Raw genomic sequence first — 19,068 nt, 5'->3', positions numbered from 1 at the left:
GCCAGAAGCCCGCTGGTTTTCTTCATCCTCTGCCTGTCCCCGAACAGCCTTGGTCTCTGATTGGTATGGATTTTATTACTGATTTACCCCCTTCCCGTGGCAACACTGTTATTTGGGTGGTCGTTGATCGATTCTCCAAAATGGCACATTTCATCCCTCTTCCTGGTCTTCCTTCTGCGCCTCAGTTGGCTAAACAATTTTTTGTACACATTTTTCGTCTTCACGGGTTGCCTACGCAGATTGTCTCGGATAGAGGCGTCCAATTCGTGTCTAAATTCTGGAGGGCTCTCTGTAAACAACTCAAGATTAAATTAAATTTTTCTTCTGCATATCATCCCCAGTCCAATGGACAAGTAGAAAGAATTAACCAGATCTTGGGTGATTATTTGCGACATTTTGTTTCCTCCCGCCAGGATGACTGGGCAGATCTCCTCCCATGGGCCGAATTCTCGTATAACTTCAGGGTCTCTGAATCTTCCTCCAAATCCCCATTTTTTGTGGTGTACGGCCGTCACCCTCTTCCCCCCCTCCCTACTCCCTTGCCCTCTGGTCTGCCCGCTGTGGATGAAATTTCTCGTGACCTTTCCATCATATGGAGAGAGACCCAAAATTCTCTCTTACAGGCTTCTTCACGCATGAAGAGATTCGCGGATAAGAAAAGAAGAGCTCCTCCCGTTTTTTCCCCTGGAGACAAGGTATGGCTCTCCGCTAAATATGTCCGCTTCCGTGTCCCTAGCTACAAGTTGGGACCACGCTATCTTGGTCCTTTCAAAATTTTGCGTCAAATTAATCCTGTCTCTTATAAACTTCTTCTTCCTCCTTCTCTTCGTATCCCTAATGCCTTTCACGTCTCTCTTCTCAAACCACTCATCCTCAACCGTTTTTCTCCCAAATCTGTTCCTCCCACTCCTGTTTCCGGCTCCTCGGACATCTTCTCGGTCAAGGAAATCTTAGCTGCCAAAAAGGTCAGAGGAAAAAATTTTTTTTTAGTGGACTGGGAGGGTTGTGGTCCTGAAGAGAGATCCTGGGAACCTGAGGATAACATCCTAGACAAAAGTCTGCTCCTCAGGTTCTCAGGCTCTAAGAAGAGGGGGAGACCCAAGGGGGGGGGTACTGTTACGCCGAGCGCTCCGGGTCCCCGCTCCTCCCCGGAGCGCTCGCTTCTCTCTCTCCGCTGCAGCGCTCCGGTCACGTCCTCTGACCCGGGGCGCTGCGATCCCGCTGCCAGCCGGGATGCGATTCGCGATGCGGGTAGCGCCCGCTCGCGATGCGCACCCCGGCTCCCCTACCTGACTCGCTCCCCGTCTGTTCTGTCCCGGCGCGCGCGGCCCCGCTCCCTGGGGCGCGCGCGCGCCGGGTCTCTGCGATTTAAAGGGCCACTGCGCCGCTGATTGGCGCAGTGGTTCCAATTAGGGTAATCACCTGTGCACTTCCCTATATTACCTCACTTCCCTTGCACTCCCTTGCCGGATCTTGTTGCCTTAGTGCCAGTGAAAGCGTTCCTTGTGTGTTCCTAGCCTGTGTTCCAGACCTTCTGCCGTTGCCCCTGACTACGATCCTTGCTGCCTGCCCCGACCTTCTGCTACGTCCGACCTTGCTTCTGCCTACTCCCTTGTACCGCGCCTATCTTCAGCAGCCAGAGAGGTGAGCCGTTGCTAGTGGATACGACCTGGTCACTACCGCCGCAGCAAGACCATCCCGCTTTGCGGCGGGCTCTGGTGAAAACCAGTAGTGGCTTAGAACCGGTCCACTAGCACGGTCCACGCCAATCCCTCTCTGGCACAGAGGATCCACTACCTGCCAGCCGGCATCGTGACAGCGGTGAGCTTCAAAGTTAGAAAAATGCTAAATTTTCAAATTTTTCATGACATTTGGGAATTTTGGGAAATGATACAAGTATCGACGACAATTTACCACTATGTCAAAGTTGAATATTTCCCAAAAAAAACCTATCTCTGAATCAAATTCATAAGTAAAAGCATCCCAGAGTTATTAATGCATAAAGTGACAGTGGTCAGATATGCAAAAATTGCTCTGGTCCTTAACCCCTTGGGGACCGAGCCCATTTTGACCCTAAGGACCAGAGCATTTTTTTTTTAATTTTGACCACTATCACTTTAAGTATTAATAACTCTGGGATGCTTGTACTTGTGAATTTGATTCAGAGATAGTTTTTTTTGTGACATATTCTACTTTATGTTAGTGGTAAATTTTCGTCGATACTTGCATCATTTCTTGGTGAAAATTAAAAAATGTCACGAAAAATTTGAAAACTTTGCATTATTATAACTTTGAAGCTCTCTGCTTGAAAGGAAAATAGACATAAATAAATGATATATTGATTTACATATACAATATGTCTACTTTATGTTGGCATCATAAAGTTGACCTGTTTTTACATTTGGAAGACATCAGAGGGCTTCAAAATATAGCAGCAATTTTCCAATTTTTCAATTAAATTTCAAAAGCTGAATTTTTCAGGGACCAGTTCAGTTTTGAAGTGAATTTGAGGGTCTTTATGTTAGAAATACCCCATAATGGACCCCATTTTGAAAACTGCACCCCTTAACGTATTCAAAATGACATTCAGAAAGTTTTTTTTTTAACCCTTTAGGTTTTTCACAGTAATAGCAGCAAAGTGGAGGCGAAAATTCAAAATCTTCATTTTTTACACTAACATGTTTTTGTAGACCCATATTTTTTATTTTTACAAGGGGTAAAAGGAGAAATAGCCCCCCAAAATATGTAACCTAATTTCTCTTGAGTAAGGAAATACCTCATATGTGGATGTAAAGTGCTTTGTGGGTGCAATAGAGGGCTCAGAAGAGAAGGAGCAACAATGGTGACCCAGGGAATTATAGGCCTGTTAGTTTAACCTCCGTTGTATGTAAATTGTTTGAGGGTATCTTGATGAAAAAAAAAATTTATGAATCCAGATCAGCATGGCTTTATGAGGGATCAGTCCTGTCAAACTAACCTGATCAGCTTTTATGAGGAGGTGAGCTCCAGACTGGACCAGGGGCAATCGCTGGATGTCGTATATCTGGATTTTTCCAAAGCATTTGATATGGTGAAACATAAAAGATTGGTGCATAAAATGAGAGGGATTGGGCTGGGGGAGAATGTGGGTAAGTAACTGGCTCAATGATAGGAAACAGAGGGTGGTTATTAATGGTACTTATTCTGATTGGGTGACTGTTACTAGTGGGGTACCACAGGGGTCAGTCTTGGGTCCTGTTCTATTTAAAGGGGTACTCCGGCGCTTAGACATCTTATCCCCTATCCAAAGGACAGGGAATAAAATGCCTGATCGTGGGGGTGCTGCCACTGGGGACCCCCGTGTTCTTGCACGCAGCACCCCAGTTAAAATCAGTCCCCAGAGCATGTTCGCTCCAGGTCTGATTACCGGCGACCACAGGGCCGGCGGCGTGTGACGTCACACCTCCGCCCCATGTGACGTCACGCTCCGCCCCTCAATGCAGGACTATGGGAGGGGGCGTGACAGCGAGACCCGATCAGCCCGGAATCGCCGCAAATCGCCGATCTGAGGAGTTTCAGGACCCCCCAGTCATTTGCACGGGATGCCTGCTGAATGATTTCAGCAGGCACCCCATTCCAATCCCCATCCGACTAGCGGCGGGGATCAAAATTCCCACGAGGGTACAGGTATACCCTTGGTCCTTAAGTACCAGGACGTAAGGACTTATCCATACGCCCGTGGTCCCCAACAGATTAAAGGGGTTCTTGCCAAAGGGGGCAGTACAAGATATTAACTCTGCAGGGTGGCCAAACTTTTGCAGACGCCATTTTTTTGTTTTCTGTTATTTTGAAAGTGTAAATGATGGAAATAAAATCTGACACTTGTTGACATATTATAAGAATGTCAAATATGTAATCTGATGCCTTTGGAGATTTTTCCATCTTTCCTTGGCTTCTTTATGCACATTAATACAAATGTTTACCTGGGATGCCCAAACTTTTGATCCCCACTGTAAGTATCGCATTAGAAAGGTAAGCACACGCCATTATGAAATTAAGTACTTTTATTACGGTACTTATTTTGTCCGCGGGTACCCCTCACCAGTAAGTTCCACGCAAGGGGTACCCGCGGAATACCTTTATCCTTTGGGGGTACAGTCGCAAAAAAGGTTAAGAACCACTGCCATAGCTGCTGCTGCTTATTTTCCTACTCACTGAAGTCAATGGGTAGGAAAATATGCAGCAGCAAATACGGAGCTAAATATGGCACGTGTGACCCAACTCTTTTAACAGATTTTTAAACTGCAGATTAGAAGAAGGGGCATAGCCTCCCGGATTAAAGCAAATTTACGATAATTCACACCAGATATTGGTTTATAGCTGCCATACCTTTATTCAGACAGTCAGTGATGCTAAATATTTTAGTAAGAGGCAGCTTTCCTTAGGATCTACATGAATGAAGACCTTCTTTTGAATACTGGCTACATTCAGGGGAACCTCTATATAAGTGTATTCTAACCTGCAAAAATGTACCTCCAATAATACAGCAAAATAATTATAGTGCAAGCCTTTACAAAATTATATTTTTACATATATTCATAAGCCTATGCTGCTTCTAAATATCAGCGCAGATAGGCCATGCTCAGTGCTGGAAGCTGCTTGTAACCTGACTTTTCTGTTCACGGCTTGTATCTTTGCAGTAGGAGGTGAGACTCTCTGCTCTGTTCCCTATGCTCCCTTTTCTACTACAGGAGTCGCACTGTAGTTAGTACCGGTATGTCCCTCATTGTGTCACGGGACATGTCTGCTCGACAACAGAATAAGCAGATGGTGACATGATATTTATTCAAAGGAGAATAGATTTCTGCTTATTCTTTCTAATTCCTTTATGTCATGCTGACATTTTCATGACTTCCTAAAACAACTTTGTGATTCATATTCTAATCTTTAATATTCCTCTTTGTATTTCTTATACAGTTGTACACTTCATGACATACTAAATATATAGTATACACTTAAAAAATGTCAAACACTATGACACAACCCAACAGATCTCAGTATATAAAGAAACCACATTGCAGATGTGAACAGCACCTAAAACATATGCACAAGAAATGTACATTGACTTTTGATGCATGGAGCTGTGTTTTTGGCATTCTCACTATTATTGCTGAACGGTCGTTTTTATTTTCGGGAATGGTCAGCATCCATAGGTCTCATAAAACTGTTTAATACTTTTATTCCGACATGTCCCTATAGATTGAATTGAAGTTTTTCTTTCTAATAAATAATGACATCTCCCCCTATAAAGTTCACTCACACGTAAAACACATTTGTGAAGACTGGCATTTCAGTGCTGGAAGCCTCTAAATCATCAGTTGTGAGGCAAGCGACTGTACTGCAGATGAAAATGGATGCCTGTTTGTTTAATGTTTGTTATGTTGTTATACCTTAATGTTTGTTACCTTAATGTTGTTGTTACCCAATTTTCCTTGTTAAGCGCTTTTTTACCAAAAGGTGCAAATAATAAATATTGTCTGCCGCTTCTGAAAGTGCCCACAGCTGGATTTCGCAGTGAGTTTTAAAAAAGGGCATAAATGAAAAATGCCCAACAAAAAGGCACATTAACACACTGCGCACAAAGATGCACCTTTTTGCCGCCACATAAACAGCATAAATGCAATAGTAAATGTCCCCCACTTTCAGCAAAACTGACTGGGAAATGCAGTGAATTATTATTGGCATGGCAGTGGAAGATATTTACCATGTACCAGGAGTCAGTACTGGGTCCACTTCTTTTCAATATCTTTATTAATGACCTTGTAGAGGGATTACAGAGTAGAATTTCTATATTTGCAGATAACACCAAACTGAATAAGATGATTACCACATAGGATGATAACATAATATTACAGGGGAATCAGGGGAATCTGGAGGCTTGGGCACAGACATGGCAAATTAAGTTTAACCTCTTAAGGTTTTTCCGTTTTTGCACTTTAGTTTTTTCCTACTTACTATTAAAAATCATTACGCTTTCAATTTTGCACCTAAAATTCCATATGATGGCTTATGTTTTGCGCCATCAATTCTACTTTCCAGTGACATTAGTCATTTTACCAAAAAATTCACGGCGAAACAGAAAAAAAATTAATTGTGCAACAAAATTGAAGTTTCTGCATCATTTCTGCATTTTTCGGTATAAATGACACCTTTTCTTTATTCTGTAGGTCCATAAGATTAAAATGATACCCTACTTATAAAGGTTTGATTTTGTCTTACTTCTGGAAAAAATCATAACTACATGCACGAAAATGAATAAGTTTAAAATTGTCATCTTTTGACTGTTATAACTTTAAGATTTTTCCAGGTACGGGCCGGTATGAGGGCAATTTTTTTGCGCCGTGATCTGAAGTTTTTAGCAGTACCATTTTTGTATTGATCGGACATTTTGATTGCTTCTTATTCATTTTTTCATGATATAAAAAGTGGAAAAAAAAAATATTTTGGACTTTGGAATTTTTTTTTGGCGCATACGCCATCGACTGTGCGGTTTAATTAACGATATATTCTTATAGTTCGGACATTTCTGCACACCGCAATACCACATATGTTTTTTTACAGTTTTTTTTTTTTATGGGAAAAGGGGGGGTGATTCTTAATTTTATTAGGGAAGGGGTTAAATTATCTTTATATTTTCAATAAATACATAGAATATCTTTATAATTGTTCATCATTGTTTGGGTGTGCTTTTTCCTTTCAGTCTGTGGTGTTGTTTCTTCTGGTTAAGCATTTGGGCTATAAAAACAAAATGTACAATTATGTGCTAAATAATAATACACTAGGTCAAACTTCTACCGAAAAAGGCTTGGGGGTACTGGTGGACAGTAAACTCAGTGAAATCAGTGCCAGGCAGTTGCTGCCAAGGCTAACAAAATAATGGATGTATCAAGAGAGGCATAGAGGCCCTTGAAAAGAACATAGTTTTGCCTCTGTATAAATCACTAGTCAGACCACATATGGAGTATTGTGTCCAATTCCGGGCACCTGTATGTAAGAAGGACATGACTGAACTGGAGAGGTTGCAGAGGAGGCGACAAAGATAATAATGGTATGGGAGGATTACAGTACCAAGACTGATTATCAAGCTTGGGGTTATTTAGTTTAGAGAAAAGACATATTAGGGACAGTCTGATCACAATGTACAAATTAGAGCTGGGCGGTATAACCAAAAATGTGTATCAAGGTATTTTTGTAAATTATGGCTGTTCCATGGTATTTAACCCCTAAAGGACCCTGGGTTTTTCCGTTTTTGAATTTTCGTTTTTTCCGCCTTACCTTTAAAAAATCATAACTCTTTCAATTTTGCACCTAAAAATCCATATGCTGGCTTATTTTTTGCGCCACCAATTCTACTTTGTAATTAGATCAGTCATTTTACCCAAAAATCTACGGCGAAACGGAAAAAAAAATTATTGTGAGACAAAATTGAAGAAAAAAAATGCCATTTTGTAAATTTTGGGGGCTTCCCTTTCTACACAGTACACTTTTCGGTAAAAATGACACCTTATCTTTATTCTGTAGGTCCATACGATTAAAATGATACCCTACTTATATAGGTTTGATTTTGTCGGACTTCTGGAAAAAATCAGAACTACATGCAGAAAAATGTATACGTTTAAAATTGTCAACTTCTGACCCCTATAACTTTTTTTTTACGCGTATGGGGCGGTATGAGGGCTCATTTTTTGCGCTGTGATTTATTGATCGCTTTTTATTCATTTTTTCATGATCTAAAAAGTGACCAAAAATGCTCTATTTTGGACTTTGGAATTTTTTTGCGCGTACACCATTGACTGTTCGGTTTAATTAACGATATATTTTTATAATTTGGACATTTCCGCACACGGCAATACCACAGATGTTTATTTTTATTTACACACTTTTTTTTTATGGGAAAAGGGGGGTGATTCAAACTTTTATTAGGGGAGGTGTTAAATGATCTTTATTCACTTTTATTTTTCCCTTTTTATTTGCAATGTTATAGCTCCCATAGGGCGCTATAACACTGCACACACTGACCTTTTACATTGATCAGTGGTTTCTCAAAGGAAATCACTGATCGATGATTCTGCCGCTTGACTGCTCATGCCTGGATCTCAGGCACTGAGCAGTCATTCGGCGATCGGACATCATGGTGGCAGGTAGGGATCCTCTGGCTGTCTTGTAAGCTGTTCGGGATGCCGCGATTTCGCAACGGCGATCCCGAACAGATCCATGAGCTAACTGGCATGGTTTTACTTTCACTTTAGGGTTAATAGCACATGGCACCGCTATCAGTGCTGCATGCTATTTGCCACGGGTCCCGGCCCGCGTTATAGAACGGGAGCGGATTCATGACGTACCGGTACGTCATGGGTCCTTAAGGGGTTAACAGTATCCCCCCCCAATCATGTGACCCGTGGGCACTGCTTCTCTAACCCCCCCAGTTTATCAGCCCAGCACTGCCCTGTCCCCCACATCGGGGAACTAATCATGTTACCCGCAAGCGCCGCTCTCCTCATCCTCCTGTGAGTTGCGGGCTGCCGGCGCTGGAAATCTGTACTGTGCTACATATTCCTGAGCTCGGGCTGCAAAAATAAACAAAGTAAACTTTTACTCACCTTCCTACGTTCCCCTATGGCTCCAGTAACGGCCTCAAGCTGGGGATGGAAACGTCACAGAGCCGTCAGCCTATCACCGGCAGCAGCGATATCCCGCCTCGGCCGGTGATAGGCTGAGCGGGCCGGCTCCTTACATGTCAGTGCGCTCAGCCTATCACTGCGGCGGTTCCACAGTATAGAACGGTATCCCCCCCCCAAAGCGGGCGCTTTAAATCAATGCACTGCAGTGGCTTTTGCGGTGCCATAGGCCGCCGCTGTCACCACCTGCTTCTCTCTCCTACCTGTCAGGGTGGTCCGGGCCATCCATCCTTCCTTCCTGTAGTGTCCGGCGGCATTCCGGGTGGAGGGTGAACCGATCCGGGCTGTCCTTCTCCGGGGGTCATCTTCTCCACTACGGGCAGGCTCCGGCCTAGTAGCACAGCATAGACGCCGCTGCGCAGTGACGCCCGTGCGCAGCGACGCACCTGACGTCGCGGCGTCTATGCAGCGTACTAGGCCGGAGCCTGCCCGGAGTGGAGAAGAGGACCCCCGGAGAAGGACAGCCCGTACCGGTTCACCCTCCACCTGGAATGGCGCGGGACACTACAGGAAGGAAGGATGGATGGCCCAGACCACCCCCATTACGGGTAAGTTTATTTTTATTTTATTTTTTTTATTGACTCGGTGGGTGGGGGAGGGGCCCGACCGGTATAGCGGTATGGGCAAAAATCCATACAGGTATACTGCCCAGCACTACGGTGGGGGGGGGGCGGTCGCGGTGCGGTGGGGGCGGGGCATTATCGGCAAGGTAATTGCTGATACCGATAATGCCCAAAATCGTGATTATCAGCCGATAATATCGGCCATACCGATAATCGGTCGATCCCTAGTATTTACTCCGATGGAGACAGTGCAGGGCTGGGCTGATAATTAAAGGGGTACTCCGGCGGTTAATTTTTTTTAACTATGTTGCTTCTTCTTTGTAAGTTTTGTTTTTTTGCAATATACATGTGTTATATGTTTTGCCAGCATGTGTGTGTTTTGCTTACCTGTTTGTTGGGCAGGAAGTTCTGTAGTTCAGAGTATTTTCTTTTACTGTCGTCCACAGTTCTGAGTCTGCTGTGGACAACACGTCAAGGCTTTTTTTTTCTCTCTGTCTGCATAAGAGAAATAAGCCACGCCCCCACATCTCCCTCCTCCCGGAGGTCTGCATGAGAAGCCTGAGTACAAAGCTCCTCACATCCCCTCCCCCTGCTCTGCTTCTTAGGATGCAGGTCTGCATGAGAAGCCTGAGTACAAAGCTCCTCACCTCCCCTCCCCCTGCTCTGCTTCTTAGGACGCAGGTCTGCATGAGAAGCCATAGTACACAGCTCCTCATCTCCCCTCCCCCTGCTCTGCTTCTGAGGACGCAGGTCTGCATGAGAAGCCATAATACACAGCTCCTCCCCTCCCCTGCTCTGCTTCTGAGGACGCAGGTCTGCATGAGAAGCCATAGTACACAGCTCCTCACCTCCCCTCCCCCTGCTCTGCTTCTTAGGACGCAGGTCTGCATGAGAAGCCTGAGTACAAAGCTCCTCACCTCCCCTCCCCCTGCTCTGCTTCTTAGGACGCAGGTCTGCATGAGAAGCCATAGTACACAGCTCCTCATCTCCGCTCCCCCTGCTCTGCTTCTGAGGACGCAGGTCTGCATGAGAAGCCATAATACACAGCTCCTCCCCTCCCCTGCTCTGCTTCTGAGGACGCAGGTCTGCATGAGAAGCCATAGTACACAGCTCCTCACCTCCCCTCCCCCTGCTCTGCTTCTGAGGACGCAGGTCTGCATGAGAAGCCATAATACACAGCTCCTCACCTCCCCTCCCCCTGCTCTGCTTCTGAGGACGCAGGTCTGCATGAGAAGCCATAGTACACAGCTCCTCACCTCCCCTCCCCCTGCTCTGCTTCTGAGGACGCAGGTCTGCATGAGAAGCCATAGTACACAGCTCCTCACCTCCCCTCCCCCTGCTCTGCTTCTGAGGACGCAGGTCTGCATGAGAAGCCATAGTACACAGCTCCTCATCTCCCCTCCCCCTGCTCTGCTTCTGAGGACGCAGGTCTGCATGAGAAGCCATAGTACACAGCTCCTCATCTCCCCTCCCCCTGCTCTGCTTCTGAGGACGCAGGTCTGCATGAGAAGCCATAGTACACAGCTCCTCATCTCCCCTCCCCCTGCTCTGCTTCTGAGGACGCAGGTCTGCATGAGAAGCCATAGTACACAGCTCCTCACCTCCCCTCCCCCTGCTCTGCTTCTGAGGACGCAGGTCTGCATGAGAAGCCATAGTACACAGCTCCTCATCTCCCCTCCCCCTGCTCTGCTTCTGAGGACGCAGGTCTGCACAGGAGAAGGAACATCGAGAAGATAATGTTTATCTGAAGGGGAGGATGACAAGGTGCACGGGCTGGGGATGTATGGACTGCAGGGTAATAAATCTCATACTGGATCTCTATATGTGAAGGGAGGAGAGTGGCCATGCTGGGAGTTGTAGTTTAGCAACAGCTGGAGGCACACTGATTGGGAAACACTGTTCTAGTCAATTCAGTAAATTACAAATAAAGTGCATTGTTTCCCAACCAGGGTGTCTTCAGCTGTATCAAAACTACAACTCCCAGCATGCCCGGACAGCGTTTGGCTGTCCAGGCATGCTGGTAGTTGTAGTTTTGCAACACCTGGAGGCACCCTGGTTGGGAAACACTGGTGTATGCCCTGTAGAGGTGTGGTGAACTACAACCCCCAGGAGACTACAGAGGCCGCATGCTGGTGTTATCATGAAGACTCCTGAATGGCACATGCTGGGAGTTGTAGTCCCTTTTGTAAGTGTATGCCAGTGTATCCCAACCATGGCTGATTATATTAGTGTGATGTATAAGGGGGCTGACCCGGGAAAATAGTAGGATGGGTAAAGGGAGGAACAAACAAAAAAAAAAAAGGAGCTGCCCCAAACCAGAAAGGCATGTAGCATGCTGGGATTTGTAGTTTTCAGCACAGCAAGGAACAGGAAATAGAAGCAAAGATAGGAAAACAAAGTGGGGGATAAAAAAAACAACAAAGAACAGAAATAGAGTAGCTTAAACAAAAAGAATAGAAATGAAACAAAACAAATAGGGTAAGTCAGAAATGGAAAAACACGTTGACCACCAGAGTACCCTTTTAATTGGGGGGGGGGGGGCAGAACAGCGCTCGCGGGTCACATATGATTAGTTCCCCGATGTGGGGACAGTGCAGCGCTGGGCTGATAATTCATTCATTCCCGAGGGGGAGGGGCCAAACTGGTATTGCAGTATGGGGAAAAATTCATATCGTGCAGGACAAAAATTTCGGTATTTGGTATGAACCAGTATTCCGCCCAGCCCTAGTATTCGGTATGAACCGGCATACCGCCCAGCACTAGTACAAATATATGAATGGACAGTACAGAGATCTTTGTAGTGATCGTTTTATACCTAGACCGGTAACCATGACAAGGGAGCATCCTCTACACCTAGAGCAAAGAAGGTTTCACTATCATCATAGAAAGGATTCTTTACTGTAAGAGCAGTGAGACTATGGAACTCTCTGCCACATGATGTTGTGATGTCTGACTCAATAAACAAGTTCAAGGGGGCCTGGATGTTTTTCTAGAGAGTAATAACATTACAGGTTATGGATACTAGATTTATGTGGATAGAACGTTCATCCAGGGATTTATTCTGCCATGTTGGGGTCGGGAAGGAAATTTTCCGCTGTCATGGGGTGATTGGCATCAGCCTCTGGATCAACACAGTAGGGTTTAGGTTGAACTTGATGGACTCTTGTCTTTTTTTGACCTTACAAACTATGTTACTTTTTGAAAAAGGCACAAAAAAGCGAGCAAACATAAAAAAAAAAAAATAATTCATACCACTTGTGCTGTGCCTTGCCTTAGAAAAGTGACTTCCTACAGCAAGTTCTGAGGTGATTTTTCATTTGCGCAGAATTTATCAAAGTCTGTGTGCTTTTTTTTTTTTATAAATTTGGCACAAGTGAGCCTAACCCCTTAAGGACTCAGGGTTTTTCAGTTTTTGCACTTTCGTTTGTTCCTCCTTACCTTTTAAAAATCATAACCCTTTAAATTTTCCACCCAAAAATCCATATTATGCCTTTTTTTTTGCGTCACCAATTCTACTTTGCAGTGACATTAGTCATTTTACCCAAAAATTCACGTTGAAACGGAAAAAAAAAATCATTGTGCATTTCTACGCAATGCATATTTCGGTAAAAATGACACCTTATCATTATTCTGTAGGTCCATACGGTTAAAATAATACCCTACTTATATAGGTTTGATTTTGTCGTACTTCTGGAAAAAATCATAACTACATGCAGGAAAATTTATATGTTTAAAGATGTCATCTTCTGACCCCAATAACTTTTATTTTTCCACGTACGGGGCGGTATGAGGACTCATTTTTTGCGCCGTGATCTGAAGTTTTTATTGGTACGATTTTTGTTTTGATCAGACTTTTTGATCACTTTTTATTCATTTTTTAATGGTATAAAAAGTTACCAAAAATATGCTTTTTTGGACTTTGGAATTTTTTTGCGCGTACACCATTGACCGTGCGGTTTAATTAATGATATATTTTTATAGTTCGTACATTTACGCACGCGGCGATGCCACATGTTTATTTTTCTTTTTTATTTACACTGTTTTATTTATTTTTTATTAGGGAAAGGGTTAAATGACCTTTATTAACACTTTTTTTTAAACTTTTTTTTTGCAGTGTTATAGGTCCCATAGGGACCTATAACACTGCACACACTGATCTCTCATGCTGATCACTGGCGTGTATTAACACACCTGAGATCAGTGTTATCGGCGCTTGACTGCTCCTGCCTGGATCTCAGGCACGGAGCAGTCATTCGTCGATCGGACACCAAGGAGGAAGGTAAGGGCCCTTCTGGTGTCCTGTAAGCTGTTCGCGGCGGTCCCGAACAGCCCGACTGACTAGCCGGGATAGTTTCAACTTTCACTTTAGAAGCAGCGGTCAGCTTTGACCGCCGCTTCTAAAGGGATAATACCGCACATTGCCGCGATCGGCGATGTGTGGTATTAGCCGCCGGTCCCGGCCGTTGATGAGTGACGGGACCGACGTGATGTGATGGGGGGTCGCAGCGCGGCGTCGTTAAGGGGTTAAAACAGCAAAAAAAAAAAAAAAAAAAGGCAGGAGGAATGATTGCACACAGCCACACAATGATAAACCTCCCCTATATTTCTAGCTCCTGCTGGTGTGCACTGTTATGTATACACCAGGCTTTAGAGGGTAATAGATGGCTTACATACATTTTAAGTCTTATCACTGGTACAGATTCATGGGGCATCAATGCATTCAATCCTCTTATAAAACACACCTTGGGGATAGGAGGTCGGGATATGAGGTCGGGATATGACAACAATATATGAAGACGGGATATGAAGTCAAAAGCTTCATCCTTTGTTGATTTTCCTCCCCAACACACCTCAAAGCTGCCACAGGCAAAGCCGTGATGTGTGAACATACGCCAACAAGGAACAGGGAGCCTACAGCAGATCTGCTCAAACAATACAAGTTCTGGCAAAGGCCCCGTTCACACTGCGGAATTCTCGCGGCTGAATTCCGTGAGCGGAGATTTCGCCTGCGGCCGCCGCCGAGAATGCTTCGGCGCTAGGGCCGTGGGGCACTGAGCCGTCACCATTGACGGCTATGCAGTGCTCGCGGAATCCGCACAAAGAATGAACATGTTCTTTCTTTGCGCTGAACACTTTCTGCGGCGGTAATGTCTGCCACTGAAATTCCGCAGTGTGAACGGGTCCCACGGAGACCCGTTCACACCGCGGAATTGCGCCCGGAAATTCTGCGGCAATTCCGTAGTGTGAACGGGGCCACAGGAGTAAAACTGCAGCAGTCATAAAAGAGGGCGACTGCTGATTATTTAAAAGTGCCCTGGATCCTGCAGGGCATCATCATCATCATCTATTATAATAACAGGACAATTCATTAGGTTTTTCTTTCAAATAGTGCCAAGGTGAATTTGCACAATTCGCCCAGGGCATCATAAATACCAATTACCAGCCAATAACTTATAAATAAACAAAAAATAACCATGAACTGGCATGGGCATCTCAGGCCTGGTGCCTATACCCACTACACTGGCAGTGCCAGGGGCAGCTTGTTTCTATGACAATTATCACAGCAGTACTGTCTATAGCCAAAGGCTGTCCGGACATGCTGGGAGTTGTAGTTTTGCCACAGCTGAGAACACCCTGGTTGGGAACACTGGTCTACAGCTATGAAGAGTGAGTGACCCCGGCAATGCCGTCCACAAACATGACCTGGACAGAAGAAATCCCATTCAGGTACCGGCAGTCTCTCAGGTGACCGCTCTCGCCATTAGCCGAGCCGTGGGGTTCAATGCGGTTCTGCATGCGTTTTTCCCTAGTAAACAATATACAAGATGTAAAGCTAATGACTGACCTGAGCCCAGAAGAGACAACACCGGACGAAGACCGTGCCCGCTGTCACCCAATGGAAGGCTGAACAGGATCTGCAAAGGGACAAGGAACTACAACTACCTGCCAGTTCCTCCTCACGGGACTCCGGGAGCCGGCAGCCAATGGCAGCGGAGGGGCCGCACTGAAGCCCAGGCTGCGATCCCCGCGTTGCCTCCTTCCTCACACGCCTCCTCGGGCAGCCCTTTGTCTGGCAGTAGGTTACTTCATGGTGGCTAACGCCCAGGTCACACGGAAGGTTCACTGGAGGACCGATGTGGAAAGCATTGTATTTGTGCTTCACCGGTTTTACACAGTTCTCTACAAGGGGGGTCTGGTGCGCCACCCAGCGGCTAAACCGCGCGGCACCAGAGTACTGCCTTCTTACCGAGCACAATACCCTCCTTATCCTACACTGTACCCACAGGTGTCAGGTAAACCTGCTCATGCCCCAATATCTACTGGAAACTATGGCTAGGCAGTGTGTATTGTCACTTTCGCATTGTAAAATCTACAGTCATAGCTGAGAATGGCAACCAATGTAAAACACAACCTGATGCCATCATGTAAGAACTAAGGGGGACAATTACTATTGCGTTTATGCAGTTTTGTGGTGGCAAAATGGCGCATTTTGAGGGGCATTTACTAAGGGGTTTAGTCATTTTTTTCTGACTATTTTTGGCGCAAAATTGTCGCAATTGCACCTACCCTATAAATTGTGTGACTTTCCCTAGCAAGAGCTAGAAAGTCACATTTTTTCCCCCGCTTAATTAAGTTTTCAGTTTTTACTTGCAGTGGTCAGGTATTTATTAACTGAGACAGTCGCAGTTGCGCAATAAACTGTCGCAACGGCCGTAAAAATTGACAAAATTTACTCCAGCTCCAACATGGAGCAGGAAAAGCTACTGCCGCCCGGGCTCCGACATACTTTCTCCCCGCTACCCTCACTGCGCTACCGGGACACTACAGTGATTTACTTCCCCCCCCCCCCCCCCCTCTCACCTGCCAGCGCCACACAACTCCCATCTGTCTGCTGACACAACTCCCATCAAGCATGCCCTTACAGTGAGGAAACGCTGGGAGTTGTAGTCTTGTAGCAGCGGGAGCTAAGCGGCGCGGACGGGAGACAAGGGGGGGGGTAGCGGGGAGGCCGTATGAGGAGCCCGGGCGGGAGACAAGGGGGGGGGGGGTAGCGGGGAGGCCGTATGAGGAGCCCGGGCGGCTGCACTGTAATGTCAGCCCGGGCTCCTGCCCTGAGAGCCATAGGCTTTGGCTGTCAGGGCATGCTGGGTGTTGTAGTTTTGCAACAGCTGGAGGGCCACAGTTTGCAGACCACTGGTGTGTGGTCTGTAAACTGTAGTCCTCCAGCTGTTGCAAACTGTAGTCCTCCAGCTGAAGGGGACCGGCGAAAACGTTCACTTACCCTTACGAGGCTCCAGCGAGATCCTACGGAAGCCGGTAAGTTGCCCAAGCTTCCCAACCAGGGTGCCTCCAAATGTTGCAAGACTACAACTCCCAGCATGCCTGGACACCCTTTGGCTGTCCAGGCATGCTGGGAGTTGTAGTTTTGCAACAGCTGGAGGGCCACAGTTTGCAGACCACTGGTTTGTGGTCTGTAAACTGTAGTCCTCCAGCTGTTGCAAAACTAAACAGCTGAAGGGGACCGGCGAAGAAGTTCACTTACCCTTCCGAGGCTCCAGCGACGATCGCTGTCGGAGATCGTCGCGCGGCAGTGTCGTGCAGCGCTGGATCCTACGGAAGCCGGTAAGTTGCCCAAGCTTCCCAACCAGGGTGCCTCCAGATGTTGCAAGACTACAAGGCATGCTGGGAGTTGTAGTTTTGCAACATCTGGAGGCACCCTGGTTGGGAAACACTGTTTTAGCCTTTGACTGTCCAGGCATGCTGGGACTTGTAGTTTTGCAACATCTGGAGGCACCTTGGTTGGGAAACACTGTTATAGGCCAGTGTTTCCCAACCAGGTTGCCTCCAGATGTTGCAAGACTACAAATCCCAGCATGCCTAGACAGCCTTTGACTGTCCAGGCATGCTGGGACTTGTAGTTTTGCAACATCTGGAGGCACCTTGGTTGGGAAACACTGTTTTAGGCCAGTGTTTCCCAACCAGGTTGCCTCCAGATGTTGCAAGACTACAACTCCCAGCATGCCTAGACAGCCTTTGACTGTCCAGGCATGCTGGGACTTGTAGTTTTGCAACATCTGGAGGCACCTTGGTTGGGAAACACTGTTTTAGGCCAGTGTTTCCCAACCAGGTTGCCTCCAGATGTTGCAAGACTACAACTCCCAGCATGCCTAGAAAGCCTTTGACTGTCCAGGCATGCTGGGACTTGTAGTTTTGCAACATCTGGAGGCACCCTGGTTGGGAAACACTGGCCTAAAACAGTGTTTCCCAACCAGGGTGCCTCCAGATGTTGCAAAACTACAAGTCCCAGGTTGGGAAACACTGTGCCCGGCCTCCGCCCCACCTTACTGTAAGGGCATGCTGGGAGTTGTAGTCCTGCAGCTGGGGGCAGGGGACAAGCTTGTCACTTGCCCACACATCTCCTGCACCACACAACTACAACTCCCAGCATGTCCTTACTGTAAGGGCATGCTGGCAGTTGTAGTCGTGCGGGGCGGGAGATGTGTGAGCAGGTGATAATAAATGTACTAACCCATTTTTTTTGTTTTCTTCTCATTTCAGATCCGTGTATCCTGTGGACTACTTCGATGACCAGCGTTTTTCTTTGTTTGATTTTAATAAAATGGTTAACGAGGGCTTGTGGGGGAGTGTTTTTTGTAATAAAAAATTTTTAAAACCTGTTGTGTTTTTTTCTTACTTTACTAGACAGGTAGTGGAAGCTGTCTTATAGACAGAGTCCATTACTAACCTGGGCTTAGCGTTAGCCACAAAAACAGCTAGCGCTAACCCCCTATTATTACCCCGGTACCCAACGCCACAGGGGTGACGGGAAAAGCCGGTACCAACAGGCCTGGAGCGTCAAAAATGGCGCTCCTGGGCCTAGGCGGTAACAGGCTGGCGTTATTTAGGCTGGGGAGGGCCAGTAACAATGGTCCTCGCCCACCCTGGGAACGTCAAGCTGTTACTGTTTGGTTGGTATTTGGCTGAGAATGAAAATAGGGGGGACTCTATGCGTTTTTTTTTTTAATAAATAATTAAATATATTAAAAAAACGCAAACCAAAATACCAACCAAACAGTAACAGCCTGACGTTACCAGGGTGGGCGAGGACCATTGTTACTGGCCCTCCCCAACCTAAATAACGCCAGCCTGTTACCGCCTAGGCCCAGGAGCGCCATTTTTGACACTCCGGGCCTGTTGGTACCGGCTCTTCCCGGCACCCCTGTGGTGTTGGGTACCGGGGTAATAATTGGGGGTTAGCGCTAGCTGTTTTTGTGGCTAACGCTAAGCCCAGCTTAGTAATGGACTCAGTCTATAAGACAGCTTCCACTACTAAGCCTGTCTAGTAAAGTAAAATAAAGAAAAAACACAACAGGTTTAAAAAAAATTTTATTACAAAAAAACACTCCCCCACAAGCCCTCGTTAACCATTTTATTAACATCAAGCAAAGAAAAACGCTGGTCGTCGAAGTAGTCCACCGAATCCGAAGGAGTCCACAGGATACACAGATCTGTAGAAGAAGTAACCCAAAAAAAAAATGTAAGTACATTTAGGGAGAAAAAAACTGTGTTAAAAAAATGTAATAAACACACACACACACACTAAACGCCGTTTACCACTTCTGAGCCATGACTACAATTTACAGTGATCCCTCAACTTACAATGGCCTCAACATACAATAGTTTCAACATACAATGGTCTTTTCTGGACCATCGTAAGTTGAAACCAGACTCAACATACAATGCTACAGACAGTCCAGATCTGTGAAACGTGTCAATGGCTGGAAGAA

General features: G+C 46.0%; 1 protein-coding gene across 6 annotated transcripts in view; it reads right to left on the bottom strand.

Moving 5' to 3' along the window:
• The window catches only part of PRICKLE4 (prickle planar cell polarity protein 4), a 108,694-nt gene extending 93,337 nt beyond the window's left edge, over positions 1-15,357 (bottom strand). For 3 of the 6 annotated variants that reach the window (XM_056557766.1, XM_056557765.1, XM_056557758.1), the window contains exon 1: positions 15,224-15,357. The gene's annotated coding sequence lies outside the window, so the exon portion shown is untranslated. Of the gene's footprint in view, positions 1-15,125 lie in introns of all 6 variants that reach the window. The other 3 variants (XM_056557759.1, XM_056557760.1, XM_056557763.1) reach the window with 3 other exon arrangements.
• Between the last annotated feature and the right edge of the window lie 3,711 nt (positions 15,358-19,068).

Source organism: Hyla sarda, chromosome 2 (genome assembly GCF_029499605.1).
Source record: "Hyla sarda isolate aHylSar1 chromosome 2, aHylSar1.hap1, whole genome shotgun sequence".
Classification (NCBI taxonomy): Eukaryota; Metazoa; Chordata; class Amphibia; order Anura; family Hylidae; genus Hyla; species Hyla sarda.
The sequence above is the reverse complement of the archived record's forward strand: the minus strand, read 5'-3'. Positions and strand labels throughout refer to the sequence as shown.